Below are 20,606 nucleotides of genomic sequence, written 5' to 3' on the forward strand. Positions count from 1 at the left end.
CTACAAGAACATAATGCTCCTCTGCAACAGAGATATAGTTAGGCAATATATTTATGATTCTTTTTTATATCTTTTGGATTATACTTTCCTAACAAAAAGTCCTAGGTGATTGTTTTAATAAAATACACTGGTTATGAGATTATTACAATGACAAATTATAAATTAGAAAGATTGTAAATATTATTTTAAAGTCCTGAGTAGTAACAATATATATTCATCGTGGTTTAAAAAAAAAAAAAGAAAGAAAGAAAAAAAAAAGGATCAGCTCATATCAATTAAAGTTCTCAATAAAAATCAGAGCAAGATATAAGCCAGTACTGAAATTAATTTTATGTAATATTACCCACCTATGAATTTTAGAATGACTTTTACAATAGAAGTGCTACGAAAGCTTCAATTTTTTCATTTACTTTCATGGTTTCAAAGAAGCAGTAATTCCAATAATAAACATGCTCAAATCTTTGCTATCTTATTAATTCTGACTATAAATCCTCCATGTTCTTGACTAAAATGTTTATTTCTTTTGAGACTGATATATTGTCTTAAATGTATATTAAAACTATGAACATGTATATATTCATCAAATATCCAGTATATTCAATTATACTGAAAGGACTTTTATTTGTCCTTTTAAAGTTTATTATTACCATAGCATTCTTTTTTAAATTGTATGTAAAATTAAGCCTCAAAGGTTTTTGCATAGCCAGATTCCCAAGGATACTTCATTCATTGTTCATTATCTGAATCAATGATTGTGATCAAACTTAGAATTTACCAAAAGGAAAGTTGACTCTGAAGGTAGTCCAAACCTTTCCTTTCATAAATATATTTCATTTAAACCATCTGTGGTTATTCCCCTTACCAAGCAGTACATAATAAGCAGTCTGTGCCTCAGGCAACCATGTTGGCGCTTACCTTTTCCTTAAGCAAAGGGCACCACCTGCAGAATTCTAAAAACAAGGGATTTAGAACCAGTAGGCATAATTGCAAGTCAGAATCTCCTACAGGCTTTTTAAAGTTAAAATCCTAATATTTATGGTTCCCATAGGAAAATTCCAGAATATGCCTTAGAAAAACTAATTCAATTTATGCTATTTTATAGCATTTAAATATCACTCGCTACATGTAATACATATTTCTCATAAAAATAAAATACTGTAAGGTGTATTTCACAATGAACTGACTACATTTCAAAAACTAGAAATAAGGTAAACTTTTTTTTTCTTTTTTTTTTTTTTTTCGCCTAGCATGTGCGAGGCTCTGGGTTCTATCCTCAGAATCATATAAAACTAAATAAAATAAAGATATTGTGTCCAACTAAACAATAAATATTAAAATAAATAAGAATGGATACTAAGTTTTTTGAAATACAGAGATCTTCAACCTCCACGCAATTCACATTTTTGGAATAAATAACTCTTTGTGCCAGGAACTGTTCTGTATATTGTATATTGCTTAACAGTACCCCTACCCTCTACCCATCAGATGTCAGTGGCATATCCCAGTCATTAAAAAAAAAGAAGAAGAAGTGGTGCCTAGAAACTGCTGAATGACCTCTATGGGAATAAAAATCACCACAGAGTTCAGAACCAATGAGTTAGTGGAAATGACCACACACAAGTTATAGTTTGGCTCTGCTATTTTTGATGTGAAGACATTTACCCTCTTTACCTCAGTTTCCTCCAATCTCAAATAAAAGTTGTTGGGTGCATAAAGGACTTAAAATCAGCATACTATACCAATGCAGACACATCAAAGTTTATAGCAGCTCAATTCAAAAAAGCTAAACTGTAGAACCAATCTAGATGCCCTTCAATAAATGAATGGATAAAGAAACTGTGGTATATATACATGATGGAATATTACTCACCATTACAAGCATTTGCAGGTAAATGGATGGAGCTGGGGAGAATATCATGCTAAGCGAAGTAAGCTAACATCAAAAAAAACCAAAGCCCAAATGTTCTCTCTGATATGTGGATGCTGATCCATAATGGGGGTGGGGGGATGGAAGACCTTTCATTATGCAAAGGGGAGAGGGGGAAGGGTAGAAGGCATGGGGATAGGAAAGAAGGTGGAATACAACAGACATCATTGCCCTAGGTACATATATGATGGCACTTATGGTGCAATGCTACATCATGTACATAAAAATGAAAAGTTGTGCTACATTTTGTATATAATGAATCAAAATGAATTCTGACATCCTATATGCCTAATTAGAATAAATAAATTTAATTTTTTTAAATTTTTTTAAAGTTGTTGGGTATAAATGGGAAAGGATTGCAAAGTGCCTACAGTGGTCCCCCATTAATCTGCAAGGGATGTTTTCAAAATGTTTCCCACTAACATGGTACCAAAATGTCTAATTTAATGCCCTTCCTTGGAAACTAGGCACTTCTCAAACACCGTGTCCCTAACGTACACTTCAATGAACAATGGAAAAATAGCATGGATTTCCTTCTTCACAATTACTCAAATAAATTTGTTCTTACCATAGATCTTAGCCACTTCCAAACAATTTTTTCTTTCCTTAGTATATTAAGAACTTTCATCTTTTCAGTTAAAGGAAGCACTTTATAGTTTCCCTCTGGCATATCTGAATTGCCAACATCAATACTCTCATGCTTTCAGGTCATCAGTAAGCAAAGTAAGAGTTAGTTAAACATAAGAACAGTAATAATGCAAGAGTCTCAGATAACCTACATGGCCACTGAGTCAATAATGGATGGGTAGCATAGACAGGATAGATAGACTAGAAAAAGTAATGATTCATATCCCAGGCAGAACAAAGGATAGCAAAAGATTTCATCATAGTGCTTAGAATGATGTGCAATCTATAACTTTAAATTGCTTATTTCTTTAATTTGCCATTTAATATTTTAGCATTATAGCTGTTCACAGTCAACTAAAACCTTGGGAAGTAAAACCACAAACAAGAGAGAACTATTGTACTGCAACTGCTACAGTATCGTTATTTAAACTATATATTTATATTATCTGTACTTCAGTCTCCCTATGATTCAAATGTATACATTTTCTTTTTTTATATAAAATCATATTCATATTGTTCATTATATTCATGATAGTTTGCTTATTTGAGATCATTTCTTTTGCTTCATTTTTGTAGAAATTCGCCACTCTTTTGAGAGAGAGAGGTTGATTTAATATTTACCTTTTAGTTTTCAGTGGACATAACATCTTTATTTTTTTATATTTTTTTATGTGGTGCTGAGGATCGAACCCAGCGCCCTGCGCATGCCAGGCAACCGTGCTACCGCTTGAGCCATATCATCAGCCCTCAAATGTATACTTTTTCAATAAAAATTTTCTCAAAGGCCCAAAATCAAGGTAGAAAGGAGGATTACTTTAGGCTCATAGATTACTTTGCAACTCCTCCTAAAGGCCAGAATTAAAGGCCCTAAAATATGATCCTAAATCCTAGTTCTTACTCTTAGTCTCTTCACCAGAGAAACAGGATGCTCCACTTGCTCACTGGGAACATCCCATACATTCTCCTCTATCTTTACCCTGGTTCTAGCTCTTGCCTGATGGGGAACTAACACATTTGCTAAGATCCAGCATCAACTGCCAATTTCTCCTTCAGGAAGTATTCCCTAATGGCATCTGAATCTTCTCTCTTTACCTATCCAAACACCATGGTGAAACCTCTCTCATAGCACTTGTACTCAACAAGGAAAGTGATTTACTTGATTATGCAAGCCAATCTGCAGTCACTTCCCTTCTAAACAAAAGGCACCTTTTTGGTCCTAACACGTCTCTATGTACCCTGCATTACACAGCCAGAGTGTTAGCTCTATTAATATTTTTTTACTTTCAAAGAATTTTTTTTATTTAAAACATTAAATTTCAAAAAATATTTAAAATATATTAATACTTTTAAAAATTTTCAATTGGACATCTACATTTAAAGAACTATCTGCAATTTTTATACAGATTGATATAATTCTCATCTATAACTCCACAGTAAACCATTTTGGTTTATTATTAAATTATTAAACATGAATGTTTAGTTGAAGACCATTTACTGAGTATATAAAATGTACCTGTTAACTAAGAATACAGTAATACCTCTTTTAAAGAAAAAGCTTTTAACTCTAGCAAATTTACTTCTTATATATAACTAATTTTTAAAGAAATTATTAGTAAAATTACTTTCTTCAATATATCGTTTGGCCAATTAGTCAGGTGATGGTAGTTTAAAAGGTGGGGGGATTCCTAGATGGAAAAGATATCCAGGAATGCTTATCTCTGTTACTGAGAAAAACAAGAGGTGGTAGGTTAAGTAAGAGAACAGAGAGTAATCCAAGCATCTGTGGAGGCAAGATGTTAGGTAACTCTGTAAATGTCAGGGTACTCCTGATGAAACCTGGCAAATGAAGACAATGAACACAAGAGAATAAGGGCAAGTCTGCAATACTGTATCTCAGTGTGTACTCAATGATCTTGGGTGTCAGAATACTCTGAGATACTTATTGTAAAATGTAGGTACAGAGAATTGGGACCCAGCTTCTGCATTTTTGCAAACTCTCCATGAATTCAACTACCACCCACTCATTCTGGGGATTGAAGCTGGGGTCATTTGAACATTGACCTACATACTCAGGCCTTTTTATTTTTTATTTTGAAAGGATCTCACTAAATTGGTGAGATTGGCCTCAAACTTGCAATTCTCCTGCCTCTACTTCCTCAGTCACTGGGACTATAGTCATGTGACACTGTGCTCTGCTCTCCATGTATTTCTTATATATGTGACAGTGAAAGAACTACTGGATTGCAGGGTATCATCCTCTTCAATAGAGGAACACTTTTGAAACGGTATGAAGCAACCTGGGGATGTACCTCAGTAGTGGAGTACTTGCATAACCTGTACAAGGCCCTGGGTTCAATGCCTAGTACAGTCAAGGGGGGACAAAAGGTATATAGGAATTATGCTATGTGGATCCTTTTCAAAAATACTTAAAGTAAATACACCTACTTTGTTTTCTGGGCATTCTCTACAAAAGGTAGTCAATTTTTAAAAAATGAATTTCAAAAAAAAAATTCCAAAGGAATTTAAAGAAACACAACTCACATTGACGAAAAGTAAAATATTGGCAGAATGAGTAAGAAGTTACTTCATGGATCAGGAAACTCCAAATGCAATCCCAATAAAACCTACCTGTGGCTACCCCGGAATATTTCCTGTCTGGCTAAATCTGACTTCTATGAGATTCTGAGAACTGCTGACTCTGAATTTCATTTGTGCAGGGACTCTTGGGGGAAAGAGACACTTTGCATATTACCAAAGAGAACGCCTTTATCCTCTGACAAACTAAAACAATTAAGTCAAATGTATCACGTTGATCCCATTATACCAGGAAGAGTTAACATGCAACTAATATTCAAAAGACCCTCAGGACTCATCAACAGTGAATAACATCCTTCCGGAGCCCATAAAATAAATGACTTTTCAGTAATGAGACTCCTACGAGTCATAAAAGAAAGAAGTAGCATAGGGTTGTAGATATCAGGTCTATTTTAATCCTCCAAAATTAAAGAAAACATTTGAAAGAAAGCTTGTACAGTTTTTGTAAAACAGGAAAGATAAACTTTTTCAATATTCCTCTTTGGGACACACAAAATATACTTCCTTCTTGCACATGCCAAGAGGCTGAAGTAAAATATACTTGGATTACCATGCTCAGATGCCCACTAAGTGACCTTAAGCAAGAAACTTGTAGACACCAGTCTCCTCAGTAAGAAAGGGTTATAAAAAAAAAAAAAAATAGTTTACCAACAAGATGGAAAGGTCCTAGGGCCATATAGCACCTAACCAAAGAACTAGACTCTATACCTCAATTTCCACCTGGTTTTATCGTTTATACACTGTCTCCTTACTGAATGAATTGTTGACTGCCCCCCACCAAAAAAAAGTCAGGACTTATGTCACTGCTTTGTGAAAAGTAAAGCATTATACTCAAATATTAGCTGTTACTAACTTGGAAATGAAAGAACAAATACAATTAAAGGAGAACTGACACCTATGACTAGCAAGTAAATAGTAAAAGGGCATTTAGTTTCTTTAAATGAGTTCCATTCTCTTTCATTCCTTCAATATTTATTGAGTTAAAGGTTAGGACTAAGCATTTGTCTTCAGTGACCTACAAGAGATATAAGCAAACACAAGAAAGGAAAGCCTAAGCCCTATAATTAAGTCAAAGATCACTGGAGATTTCACAGTAGAGAGAAATTACTTCTGGCTGCAGGTGAGGAGATAAATCTTCACAAAAGAGGAAGCAGTTGAAATGGCCTTAAAGTGCAGATTGTGGATGAAGAACTCCAGTGACAGCAATGGGCAAAGCAGGGAGGTAAGAAAGCACAGGCTATGATAACTCATGTTTGCAAATGAACAGGCTGTGGGTACTGCTGGGACAATGAACAGGAAAAACAGGTGTGACACAAGCTGCAGAGGGCCCTGAACAGGAGACTAAGGAAGCCAGGAACTGCTGGGCAGATGGGATTCCCATCTCAGAATCCTTCAGAAAAGAAACTTCCAAATAAATTCTCTATTGGCAAAATAATCTGACATTAAAAGAGGAAGACTAGAGGCAAAGAGTAGCCATGAACCTCTAAGGTAGTTAAGAAACAAAGGCTTGGGGGGCTGTGGCTATGGCTCAGTGGTCAAGCATTTGCCTAGAATGTGTGAATCACTGGATTCGATCCTCAGCAATATATAAATAAATAAAATAAAGGTAGTACGTACACCTACAACTAAAACAACATTTTTTTTAATAAAATTAAAATAAAGGCTTGAATAGAAACACCTGGGCACAATGCAGTAGGCAGAGACTGATCACAGGAGATATAATAATAATAATAATAACAACAACAACAACAACAGCAGCAGCAGCAAAAAAAAAAAAAAAAAAAAAAACAGCTTTCACCTGCCACGTATAGATAGTACCACTGTTGAGTGGGGCAGGGGGCAGCAGGAGATATGCCAAGTATGGTGGCACATGCCTCTAAACCCAATGATTTAAAAGTCTGATGCAAGAGAATTGAACCAGCCTGGGCAATTTAGTGAGACCTAGTCTCAAAATTCAAAATAAAAGGGCAGAGGGCATGGCTCAGTGGTAGAGCACCCCAGGTTCAATACCCACGATCACAAAAAAAAAAGTAGGTGAGTGAGGTAATAAATTATATTCTAGGATAGTGATAACAAAACTACTATATCCAATCTTGGAGAAATCATAAGGAAACAAGACACACAGTTCCAAGTAACATGAGGAATGATGAAGAGTCTAACCAATCACGGGACTACAGCATAGGACAAACAAGACAAATTTTCAAATTTGTTGGCAATGGACTATATTCCAGTGTAGAAAACATAGGCCACCACAGGAAAACTTAAAGACAGAAAAGAGGGCTCCAGGTAGAGTTCTGAGGCTCACTAACCCTGGAAGGCCAGGTAAAGGAAAGTGGTGAAACAGCCAGAAAGCTTGAAGGAGACAGGTGAGTAACAGAGCAATTTGGAGAAAAGGAGAACATGTTGCAAGGATAGACAGCATGAGGAGCCAAGTAAAATGAACACTGGGTTTGACCCCAGAGATGACAAGGACAAAAGCTGTGCTATAACCCAGTGGAATGATTGAGAGGTGAAAGAACAACAAACTTTAAGTGTGTAAAGGTATGGGTGCCAAGATAAGAATGTTCTCATGAAGTAAACAAAGAAACTATGCTATTGAAAGGTTAAATTAAATGATAGTAAAATACTAAGCATACTTCTGTTTAATATTTATTTATTTAGTTGTAGTTGGATACAATATCTTTAACTTATTTATTTTCTTTTATGTGGTACTGAGGATCAAACCCAGGGCCTCCTACATGCTCTACAGCTGAGCCACAACCCCACCCCACCCCCACCAAGCATTCTTTTCATAATAGACAAACTACAAAAAACATTCCAATTGTTTTAGAATACTAAATAATTCTCTAGTCCATATCTTCAACGATATGGGAGCATTTGGCTTATTTTCCCAGTACTGAGCCTTGTTCATGCTAAATATAAATAGATATAAATAAGGGACTGAAGATAAGACTGCAGGCGCGATGGCGGAACCTCCAGCTGTGCGGTTCCCGCCAATTCCCGTGGCGTTCCTTCTTGGGTCAAGTTCCCTGTGAGATGGAGTCGTTTGACTTGGCAGAGTTGCCCGAGCTGCTTAAGCTTTATTACCGGAGGCTCTTTCCCTACTCCCAGTACTATCGCTGGCTCAACTAAGCAGAGTGGTGAGGAATTACTTTCAACACCGTGAATTTTCAATTACGTTGAAAGACGACATTTATATTCGTTACCAATCCTTCAATAACCAGAATGATCTGGAAAAGGAGATGCAGAAAATGAATCCATACAAGATTGATATAGGCGCGGTGTATTCCCACAGACCCAGTCAACACAATACAGTGAAGCTGGGAGCTTTCCAGGCTCAGGAAAAAGAACTGGTGTTTGACATTGACATGACAGACTATGATGATGTGCGGAGATGCTGTAGTTCTGCAGACATATGTTCTAAGTGCTGGACCCTCATGACAATGGCCATCCATATCATTGACCGAGCATTAAAGGAGGACTTTGGATTTAAGCATCGGCTCTGGGTATATTCTGGAAGGAGAGGTGTTCATTGTTGGGTTTGTGGTAAATCAGTTAGAAAGCTGTCCTCTGCAGTACTTCTGGGATAGTTGAGTATTTGAGTCTTGTAAAGGGTGGCCAAGATGTCAGAAAGAAAGTTCACCTAAATGAAAAAATTCATCCTTTTGTCAGGAAATCTATAAACATAATAAAAAAATACTTTGAAGAGTATGCCTTCGTTGATCAAGATATTCTTGAAAATAAAGAAAGCTGGGATAAGATTTTAGCCCTTGTTCCTGAGGCTATTCATGAAGATCTTCAAAAAAACTTCCAAAAGTCTCACAGTTCACATCAGAGATGGGAGTATTTGAAGAGAGTAGCCAGCAAGAATCAGAATATAAAAAATGACAAATGTGAACCCTGGCTAGATAGAGTGGGAGATTATGCTCCAGTACTGTTTTCCACGGCTGGATATCAACGTTAGCAAAGGAATCAATCACTTACTGAAGAGCCCTTTTAGCGTTCATCCAAAAACAGGTTGAATTTCTGTGCCTATTGATTTACAGAAAGTGGATCAGTTTGATCCATTTACTGTTCCAACCATAAGCTCCATCTGCCATGAACTGGATGTCATTTTTACTAATGAAAAGGAAAAAGAGGAGACTGAAGCTGAATCTGATGTCAAACATAGAACCAAAGATTATAAGAAGACCAGTCTGGCACCGTATGTGAAAGTATTTGAACAGTTTCTCGAAAACCTGGATAAATCAAGAAAAGGAGAATTTCTCAAGAAGAGTGATTTACAAAAAGCTTTCTGAAGATAACATCTCCCCTCAAACAAATGTGGATATCATCTACCTGCAAGCAAGGATCAAATATTTGAAGAGTCATTTAATAAATATGGCAGAACCATGTATGTGTCTTAATGCTTACAGCAGAATTTCCTTTTCCTGAGAAATAATTTATGTTGAAAAGATTCCCTGAGGCCACTAAAAAGACTCCTGTTAAAGTTTGTGAAAGGAACTTAAAGCAATTAATAAGTGAAATGCAGATAATTTTTGTAAAATTTAATATTATAGAAAGATAATTCCAAAGCTTCTGACACAAAGAGTTCTACCAGTTGGCATATAGAGAGGTAAGTGAACAGTAATATACGTCCATTTCATCTCACTGGATATTACCTCTATATTATGGGGTAAATGACAGCTTTGTCCATAAGTCTTGGACACTTGTTAATTATACCTAGAGTATATATTCAATCACTTCCTAATTTTGTTTATTAATATTTATATTGATATTGCCTGTCTTTTTAAAAATTATTTTAAACTGGGCATTTAAACCTACCAAAACTTCAGTTCCAAAGATAGGAGTTATTAGATGAAAATTATTAGGGCCAAGTATAGTATTTTGTACAACTATTGGGAATTGTAGCTCCTACTTTTTCCCTCAGAGAGCAACTGAATTAGTCTACCATAAAGAACAAGTTTAGGGCTGGGGTTGTGGCTCAGCATTAGAAAGCCCGCCTAGCACGAACGAGGCCCTGGGTTCGATCTTCAGCACCACATAAAAATAAATAAAGGTATTTTATCCAACTACAACTAAAACATAAATATTTAAAAAAAAAAAAAAAAGTTTAGTGGGCTGTTATTGTGGCTTAGTGGGTAAACACTCCTGGGTTCAATCCTTAGTACCAAATAAATAAATAAAACCTGTTGTAATTGTTAAAGCACTTGGACTTTTTACATATCTAGGTAATTAAATTTTAAGTATTGTTTCAGGTATTATGTGATGGCTCCTAAAGTATCAGATTTCTCTTGGTTTTACAAGGAATCCTACACAGTAGGATTCTGTCTTCTGAGAAATATTGAGAAACAAACTGTCAAGCTAGTGCTTCTATGATGTCATGAAAATTTCCTTACATTTCATTTAACATTGTTTCCTGTATAGTTATACAATCTTTTTTTTTCTTTTGATTTATATAAAACAGACTATAGTGGAATCAACCAAAATGCTTTGTATTTCTTCCTCTCTTTTTAAGATATTTAATATTTACTTTTTTAAATATCAAAAAGAATATTGTGCAAAAAAATAAGACTGCAATGATTCTCATTGAAAAGCACATAATCACTTTTACGTTATAACTGTTACTATAAGCCACTCATATTTTGTTTATGCAAAAAATATTAATCTTTATAAAATATTATCAGACCAAAAAATATTCCTTTTTCTATTTCCTTCATTTTTGTTATTTTTTTCCTTCTCCATTCTCCATTGATACTGGGAGTTGAACCCAGGGTACTTTACCACTGACCTATAACCAGACTTTAGTTATTGAGCATCTGGCTAAGTTGCCCAGGCTGGCCTGGAATTTGTGATCCTCCTGTCTCAGCTTCCTGTGTTGCTGGGATTATAGGCATGTGCCTCCAAGCCTGGCTATTTTGATTTTTGATTTTTTTAATTGGAGGAGGGGGGCTAATTATCTTTCTACAAATGCTTCCCTACTTGTTTACATTTATGAACACCTTACAGTGGCTTACTTAGTTCTTGTATGAATATATTTTACAGATGCTCTCAGATGACTAAAGAAAAAACTGAAGCTCAAAGACTGGGTGGCTACACAAAGTCACACAGAGCCCAGGGCCCCCCAAACTCTAACAGGCAAAATTATTCCCACCACCACTAGAAATGCCTTTCAAAACTGAATCCTACAAACACAGGGAAGGTTTTCGGGGGGGGGGGGGGGGGGCGGGGAGCCTAATGCCCATATAACCACACACTGTATCATCTGCTCACAAAGAAGACACCTGGCCCAAGAAAGTGCCAAGGTCAGAATGGGCTTTCACCATCACCATTCACAGCTTTCTAAAATGTGCTCACAGGGTCATTTGTAGGAGCAAAATGAAGCTGTGTGAACCATACAGGATGTTTCTGACCACACACTTTTATAGTCACCATGACTTTCCTAAGAACCTGCTCTCTAGCAAATTCAGAGAAAGGAACTTCAGGGAAGTAAAAGAAGCCCTCAGCTAAACTCCCCTAGAGTGATTGTTAATCCTAATACACCAGACTAAGCTGCAGCTCAAAAGTAAAACCAGAGGGCTTTTTTTTTTTTTTTTTAAATTGCACTACCTTTTTATAAAATAGAAACTTTTCAAGAAGTCATACTGCATTATTTCAAAACTACCACAAAACCAAAACTGAAACATGATTTTGAACACTCGAATCACAAACCGAAAATTTGAGTGCCTCAAATACATTTAGAGAGAATATGAAAACAAAAGAAAAGGATGCACTATGAAAATTCCCTTATAAAAATCTAAGTGCTTCTAATAATCTCTTTCTAAAAGGTCCTATGATAAATGACCATTCTACCACAGCAGGCCAGGACTGTTGCAGAGCTGAGCTTCTCCTGGGGAAAGCAAGCAAGCCACCTGAGCTCAGGAATGCTTGTGTCTTCATTATTTACGCCGCATCCTGTTTTTCAGTGGTAACCTCCTCCTCAATGCTGTGTTCATCATAGTGATCCCAACCAGAATCCTCCACAACTCTCATGTGAATGATCACCAAAAGTGGCAGCCTGGGAATACTATCATATATGATCATGAGCCACACTGAAGCATAGCGTGGGCATCCATGAAAGTTTAAAGAAACAAGGAAACTTAATATTCCAGACTCCATATTTTTCCCAAGCTTCAAAATAAAATACTGAACCATGAAGGAAAGATTTACAAAGTTAAGATTAAAAAAGAATATATATTCCCTTGAATGTTCATCAGAATACAACTGGTTCATTTCAGAATTTGCTAAATAGAAAGCAAAGATGCACTGACAAAAAAAAAAAAAAAAAAAAAATCAACACTCTGACTTTGGTACCAAAATGTGTTTTTAAAAACATGTTAGAGGGCTGTGGTCATGGTTCAGTGGTACAGTGGTTGCCTGGCATGTGTAAGGAACTGGGAGAGAGATTGTGGGGGAGGGGCGGGGGTGGGAGAGGGAGAGGGGGAGAGAGAGAAAAGGAAGAGACAGAAAGAAGAAAAGAAGGAAGAAAGAAAAGGAAGAAAGGAGGAAAGAAGGAAGGAAGGAAGGAAGGAAGGAAGGAAGGAAGGAAGGAAGGAAGGAAGGAAGGAAGGAAGGAAGGAAGGAAGGAAAGGTATTGTGTCCACCTACAACTAAAAAACGAAAAAAAAATTTCTTTTAGAAAAAAAAAAAAAAAATGCTAGTACAACTAGCGAAAATCATTACTAACAGACATGCACTCTGTTAACCAAAATGTTCTACCACTCCCAATTACAATCCTTATCTCCCTATTGATAGTAAGGAGAAATCTAGAAAAGAAAAGTAAGACAAAATATACAAGAGTTTCCCAGGTCAACACTGTCTGAGTCAGTTACCAAGCAGAAAACAGAAGGAACATTCAACATGGGAATGATGTGAAAAGATTTAACTAAGAGACTAAATACGGGTAGGTAGGGTATAGAGGAAACCAGAAGACAGAGCAGTACCCTAGGCCTGCTAATGCAGTATTCTAATTCTAGGACCAGAATCCAAGTCCGTCCTCAGGAGATGGTCTGAGGAGACCCTAAGAAAGACTACATACAGCACAAAGCCCTCACACTCCTTCCTCCAATCTGCTGCCTGTGCTCCCTCATCTGCATGCCCCAGCACAAGGGATTCTGATGCAATGGCCCATACAGACCAGGCACTCAGAAAGACAGAAAGTAGACAACTGTGTAAATGGGCCTGGAGACACAAACTGCAGCTTATCAGTGCAAACTTTATAGAATGTTACATCAGCCATACCTCTATCATGATGCATTAAACAATCAAAAGAAATGCAACCATCAACTATTTTCTACTTCCTTCACGTTCTAATTCTGTTAATGTAAAAAACCACAGCTTACCATTTTCCAAAATACTAGAAACTCATCAGTTATTAGGAAGATGACTCAGAATTACTGGATCTAAGGTGGAGTAAATACTGTCTTGTCTAAGGTACTTGAGGAAGATGTGCTAAGTACTTTATGACTCCTAATAGTCCCTTCAGCAAATAAACTCAAGAATACAATTTTTGGATTCGTGGAAAATAAAGAGTGCAACCTTTTTTCTTGTAATCATTCATGCATTTGTTCATTCAAATAAACCCAAGAATACAATTCAGTAGCAGAATACATCCATACTAAATTATTGGGCTTCAAAGATACTAACTGAACTTATATGATAACCACTCAAAAAAATATAAGATATGAATGATGCAAAACCTCATGGGACAATGGGGAAAAAAATTTCAACATAAACCATGAGCATGAATCAAACCATTGGTGCAACTCTCATCAGGACAGAAAGGAAAGTCAGAGGAAATAACACCTGTTACAGTAGAATTCTTTTAAGAATAAAAAAAAAAAATCTGCTGTATATATGATATATATGCATTCAAATGCTATTATATATGTTAATAAATGTGCTATCATAAAACTAAAACCTTGGTCCTCAGGAAGAGGGAGGAGACTACACTTTATACACCCATGATAAGTAAGAACAGTAAATCAGATAGGCTTTACCAAATACCCATAAAGTAGACAGGTTTAAAGGGAATAACATTCACACATGAGGATAATCTAAAACACTTGAGAAAACATGAAGTGAGATGATGGATTGACAGATCACCCCAAAACACTGCATTTTTAAGTTAATATAGAACATCACTTTGGAAATAAATCTATCAGGCATCTGTTTCTGTAGCTAATGCACAGTTCACATGGCATGAGCAAGAGAGGAAAAGACAAGCATTCCATCTCTGATTTCTGAATGAGGTTCAATTATTATCCCAAGTAGAAAAAAAATCTTAATGACTTTTATATTCTGTCTCTTCAAGAAAGGTTGGGAAGATTATTTGTTGAAGATATTTGTTGATTTATTCCAAGAATTCTACTTCTTCTTTTAATGCAAAGTGAAAGCTTTGCTTGTATAAATGTAGTCAGGCATATGTGGTAGGAAATCATGAAAGAGCATCATCTTACCTCTGACAGTACAATCTACAAGGCCTGAATACTGACAAAGGGCACCCTTTAAAGGTGGAAAAAAAATTATAAATGATTAGTGTTAGTTATAAAACAAAAAGTACAGAAATTCATAGATACTTATTAGCTTCTGCTAAAATTAGGCTGTGGGAGATTAAAGTTTGTATCTTTCATTCTACCATTGTCATTATTTCAGTGAAGTAAGTACAGCTGTCCCTTGGAATTTGCAGAATTCCAGGACCCCCAGATACCAAATTCTTCAATGCTCAAGTTCCTTGTGTAAAATGACATAATATTTGCATATAAACAACATATATCCTCCAGTATTCTTTTAAATTATCTTTAGATTACTTATAATAGCTATATAATGCATTATGTACATAGCTATTACACTGAATAATTTAGTGAAGGAAAAAAATCTATACATGTTCAGTACACATCTATTTTTTTTCCCAAAAATTTTCAATTCACAGTTCATTGAATACGCTATGGGGAACCTGCAGATACAGAAGGGCAACTGTATTTATGGAATATGTAACATGTACAAGTCATAGTGCTAAGAACTGGTGTTACAGAGGCAAATAAGACAGGTAAAATTTGTGGAGAGGGTTCTAATTTAATCTGAAAAAAGGTCTTAGTAAGGTGACATGTAAATAATGCTTCAATGAAGGGAATAAGCCATGCATATTGGGTTGGAACCCAATGCACCATGGGCAAAAAATTGCCTCATAGTGTTGTCAGAGAGTGGGCAAGAGAGGCAGGAAGGAATATAAGAGGTAAGGGATGTTTCTATCTGAAGATGGTGGAATGGTTGGAAAGGGCTCACATAGTATTTTTCATCATTAATAAGTACACTGAATTTTACTTATTTTGTTTTTAATTGACACATAATAATGGCACAAATTTATCAAGTATCAAGTAATGTTTCAATACATGTATATATTGTATAATGATCAAATTAGCATACCCATCACTTCAAACATTTATACATGAAATTTTAATAGGAGTAACATGGGAAACCATGAAAGGGAGATTCCAAGCACAGAAGTATTTTTAAGGTGCCTCTTCTTTTTTCAGGATGCAGAAAAAAAAGAATGGAGAAGCATAAAGACTTCTAAAATGTTGGGATAGTTCAGGTACATGATAACAGTGTTTGGACTAGAGAAGTAGTGGGGAGTACAGTAAGAAGTGGGGATTCAAGACAAATCTGGTAGGTGTAGGCAACAGAATTGGACAGTCTGGGTTTTGATTAAACAGAAAGAGTCAACAACAAGAATTCTTGAAATTTTGTGCATGAGAAAGTAGAGGAAGGGAATTGCTGAAAAATGAGATGAGGAAGCCTTTGAGAACAGTAAAATGTGTGTTAAGTTTGTGCAGCATACTGCACACCCACATGAAGATGCCACAAAATCTGCCTAGATTTTGTGGTAGGAATTTGTATGTTAAGAGAACAAGTGCAAGCTGAAGAAATAAATTTAATAGTCATTAGTTGTCAGAATATGGATGTCAGTTTAAGTCGAAAGACTGGGACCCAAAACATAGTTCAGTGGTACAGCAACCTAAGCATATACCAGGCCCTGGATTCAATTTACAGCACCACAACAAGGTTAAAAAATAAAGTTGCAGAACAGAATTCATTCACGAAGCAGTGAGTATGCTCAGAAAAGTGAAACCTAAGGACTAAATCATAGAGCTCACGGAGGTTATGATCTGAGAGAGAATAAAACAACCAACAAATACAATTTAAAAGGGATGATGGGGTAAGGTAAAAGGGAATCAGAAATGTGTAGTGTTCCAGACCAGGGAAGAAGATGTTCAAGAGAACAAAGCTGTTAGGAAGCAGTTAGATATGAGCAGCAGATCAAGGGTTTAAGAAAATATTTTGTGCTGAACAAATCTGTTAATCAACAGTCCTGCCTCAGTGGCACCCCAATGTCTGACAAGATGGCTACTTAAGAACCTTTGCCTGATCTCAGCTCTATAAACTACTCCTTTTACAAGAGGAGGAAAATAGTCAAATTCAGAAGATAAGAACCAAGGTGCAAAGGTATGTTTTCTAAAAAGGGCCTAACTGCTAAATCACCTTAAGCAAGACTCTGTGCAAACAAGACAATCACAGATTCCCAGACCTAGGATCCACAGAAAAATTCTGTAAAACTGGTTCCATTTATGACTTGTCAGCCAAGGCCAGGATAATTGAGCATTGCACGCACGCAAGTTATTAGCATAACATTACTTAGAATATCACTAAAATTTTAAGGTTTCCTTTTTTTTTTTTTTTTTTTGATAGATACCTATGGGTAAAAGCATGCATCAAGGTCTAGAAATCTGATAAAATTCAACTGTCAATCAAGAGCTAGAAGAGATTTGTTTGGATGAGATTCTCCAAACTCTTCCCCTCTTACCCCAGTAATACTGAGCTCACAAAACGTCATCAATTTTCTGAGACAACCCACTTTCCCCTCCTCTTGACAGTTCTTTCCTCTTTCCTAATAAACTTTGCTGTTTTTACTACATTTCATGTCTTGCTTGAAATATCTTGTGAGAACACAAAGGCCAAGAAACATAATGCAATTCCCGTAACAGAATGAATTAATAGTTAATATCATTTAGCAACATTTGGGTCAACAGTGATTTTGACAAATGCAGTTCTGAGAGCATGAAGCATATCACAAAGTACTATATGCAAAGAAAAAATGAGGGTGAGAGGAGAAGGGAGTCAAAAACTGAAAAGAAATTCTATGCTTGTATGCAATAATCAGGATGTATCCAACTACTATGAACAACTATAAAACTAACAAAGATAAAGAAAAATAAAATTTTAAAATGAATATATAAATCTTTTTAAGTATTTCTAATCTAGGGATGGTGAGACATACTTGTAATCCCAGCTACTCAGGAGTCTGACCATGAGGATCATAAGTTTAGACACACATACACACACACTGAGAAAAATAGGTACTGGGAATGGAACCCAGGGGCATTCTACCACTGAACTACATCCCCAGCCCTTTTAATTTTTTATTTATTAAATTGCCGAGATGTCCTGAATCTTATGATCCTCCTTCCACAGTCTTCCTAGTTACTGGGATTGCAGGCATGTATGACTACATGAAGGATTTTTGGAGTTTTTTTAAGTATTTTTAAAAGGAGGAGCAAATTAAAGAGATTCTTATTAGAGTAGCAAGAGTGAATAAGAAAGGGACTTTTTCAGATGGGAGAAATATAGTTTATTGGTAAAGAGACTTATCCAGTGCAGGGGGGAAAAATGATAATGCAGGACAAGTAGAGTTGGTAAGCAAAGTTCTTGATGTGCAAGAGGGGCTGGGGTAAAAAAAAAAAAAAAACAGGGGCCTCAAGTGAAAACAAAGAATACTCCCAGGGTAAAGGAATGGGAGGCCACCTACATGGAATCCAGACTGGTAGGTGGATAAATGTACTGGTTGGAGTCTGTATACACTCTTTATTCTCAGCAAAATGAAAAGCAAGCGAATCAACAAAGAATGAAAGTGGAGACTGGAGGAGGAGACAAGGAAAGCCAGCTTAACTATCAGGTATCATGGGTGAAGTCATCGAATTACGAAGAGGAAAAATAATGACTGTGACCTATCCCCAGTCATGGTCAGCTTCCACTGGGCAAACCAAGGTCACTAGGGAAATAGCTGGTAAAACATGATAAAGTTTGCCAGGTAAGAATGACAAAGAGAGAGGGGGGCAAGGATGTATAACAAAGAAATCAATGGCAATGATGGATGATGCAACATGAGGAAGATGAAAGAAAGTAAGAGCATGAGAACAATGAACCACCATGAAAATTGAATCAATACTGGGGTCCAAATGGGATATAACTGGGGAAGTACATAGGATGAGCTGAAAAGAGAGTGGTGGATGCCAGAGGATGGGATGTCTGAAACAGAATATAGAGACAATGCACATACTAAAACCACAAGCCTGAATGAGGGAGGCAAACTGAGCACAAGATCACAGGAAGAGATTAGGATAAGAGCAGTCCTTCAGTGTTTTGCCCAGCCCTTTCCTACCTAATCTCCCACTTTTCCAATTGACTCCTACCAATGAAAATAATTCATACCAATGTTAATAAATTTAGTCTTCTTAACTCTGACGTAACAACAATTAAAAAAAAAAAAAAAAAGCCCAAAGCCTAATGACCTCAATAATCCTAGTGGGTAAATGGGTGGCTCCACCTATTGAGCATTATATCATTTCTACAAAATAAGAGAGAAAACCAAATGAAACTGGGATGCTTCTCCTATAATGTGCAATTACCTGAACATCAACCAAGCACAGGGAAACATGATGCTGTTGGTTTGGAAAGAGTCATGGCCAAAACAGAACATATTTAATCAAAATTTCTAAAAAGTATGGAGGGCTGGTTGTGGTTTCACACACCTATTATTCCAACAACTTTAGAGACTGAAATAGAAGCACTGCAAATTCAAGACTAGTCTCAATAACTTAGCAAGACCCTATCTCAAAATAGAACTAAGAGAAAAGACCAGGGATGTAGTTCAGTGGTAAAGTGCTCCTGGGTTCAATTACCAATGGGGGAAAAAGAAAGTATGTAATATTCAATACTTGAAGTAGAAATAAAATTAAACATCCTACTAAAATTTCTTTGTGGGCAAAATTATTTCATTCATATTTTATTCTCACATATAAATCATCTTGTATATAACTGGAACTTACCAGATATTTGTTGAATAAATGTAAGAGTTTATCTGATCGAGAAAATTAGCCAATAAAAAGAAATATCTCACAGTAAGCTTAAAACATATCTATTATTGTATTTTCAACATTATCTTCTGTAACAACTTTCTTTTTATTGAACTTCTTTTAACTGTTCAATGGTTGGCTGGGGATATAGCTAAGAGATAGGGTGCTTGTTTAGCATGTAGAAGCTAACAGGTTCTAACCCCAACACTAAAAAAGAAAATAAAATGCCCAATGGTTCTTCATCACACCAAAAAAAAAAAAAAAAATGTTTAAATCCTAGGTATTCAAGGTATTTCATGAGCTAATTCTATCACCATCCTCAATGTTCAACATCTCAAACCACACACAACCAAAGATCAAAAAAAATACTATCATGCCCTACCTCTATGTTTACTCAAGCTGTTGATTCTCTCTTTCAACACAGACATCCAGATCAATACTTTTTGTAAGCTCTACCCAATGTGCAAATATCAGATTTCTTAGAAAACTTCTGATCCATGTGATGCTGGAATAAAATTACTAGGAATCTACATCTGGTAATACAGACTGCCTTCTACTATATTATAGCACCTATCAGTGAAAAAAGCTAAGCCTGTTGCATGCTCTACTACTAGAAAACAGACTCTGTGAGCTTCAAGGTGTATACCATGGATTCAGTAAATACTTGCCAAAATTAAAGTGCCAGTAAAGTCCAGAAAAAGTATTAAGTTGTTATACCTTTCAAGAGAAAAAAAAATCACAATAAGAATTCTCTTTATTCTTGAGACAAATTATTTTTTTCGCCCATTACCATGTTCTCCCTCTTAGGGGTCAAAAATAATCAAATCTTGCCAAAGAAATAGAATAAAAAGGGCCAATTAGGACAATGACTTCTTAATGATTAGACTGTAAAAAATCATTTTTCTCTTTTGAATTGAAAGGGAATTTAACCCCTCACCTCCAAGTGACAGGCATCTCCAAATGCTCATCACCCTGGTAGTTAGAGACAATACATTGAGTATGATTGCTTCAGAGCAAGGTCAACTGCTTTTTTGTTTCCTACTCCTTTATCTGCAGCACCCTAACCACCTCCCAGGAAATGTGAAGCCCTTAAGACAAATGCTCTTTTGTAGATGCCTAAAAGGCATCCACAGATAATGTGATTCTTCAGTTGACTTATATCATAAAATAAAATATGATGCATTCTAGCAAAAATGAAGTATCTTTGAGGCAGTAAAGAAAGCTTA

The 20,606-nt window shown here is 36.0% G+C and overlaps 1 protein-coding gene and 1 pseudogene across 4 annotated transcripts in view; one reads left to right on the top strand and one right to left on the bottom strand.

Moving 5' to 3' along the window:
• The window catches only part of Kdm4c (lysine demethylase 4C), a 395,886-nt gene that overhangs the window by 224,145 nt on the left and 151,135 nt on the right, over positions 1-20,606 (bottom strand). The gene's annotated exons all lie outside the window — the stretch shown is intronic.
• Positions 8,186-9,447, top strand: LOC143390939 (DNA primase small subunit pseudogene; annotated as a pseudogene).

The sequence above is a fragment of the Callospermophilus lateralis genome, chromosome 2 (assembly GCF_048772815.1).
Source record: "Callospermophilus lateralis isolate mCalLat2 chromosome 2, mCalLat2.hap1, whole genome shotgun sequence".
Lineage (NCBI taxonomy): Eukaryota > Metazoa > Chordata > Mammalia > Rodentia > Sciuridae > Callospermophilus > Callospermophilus lateralis.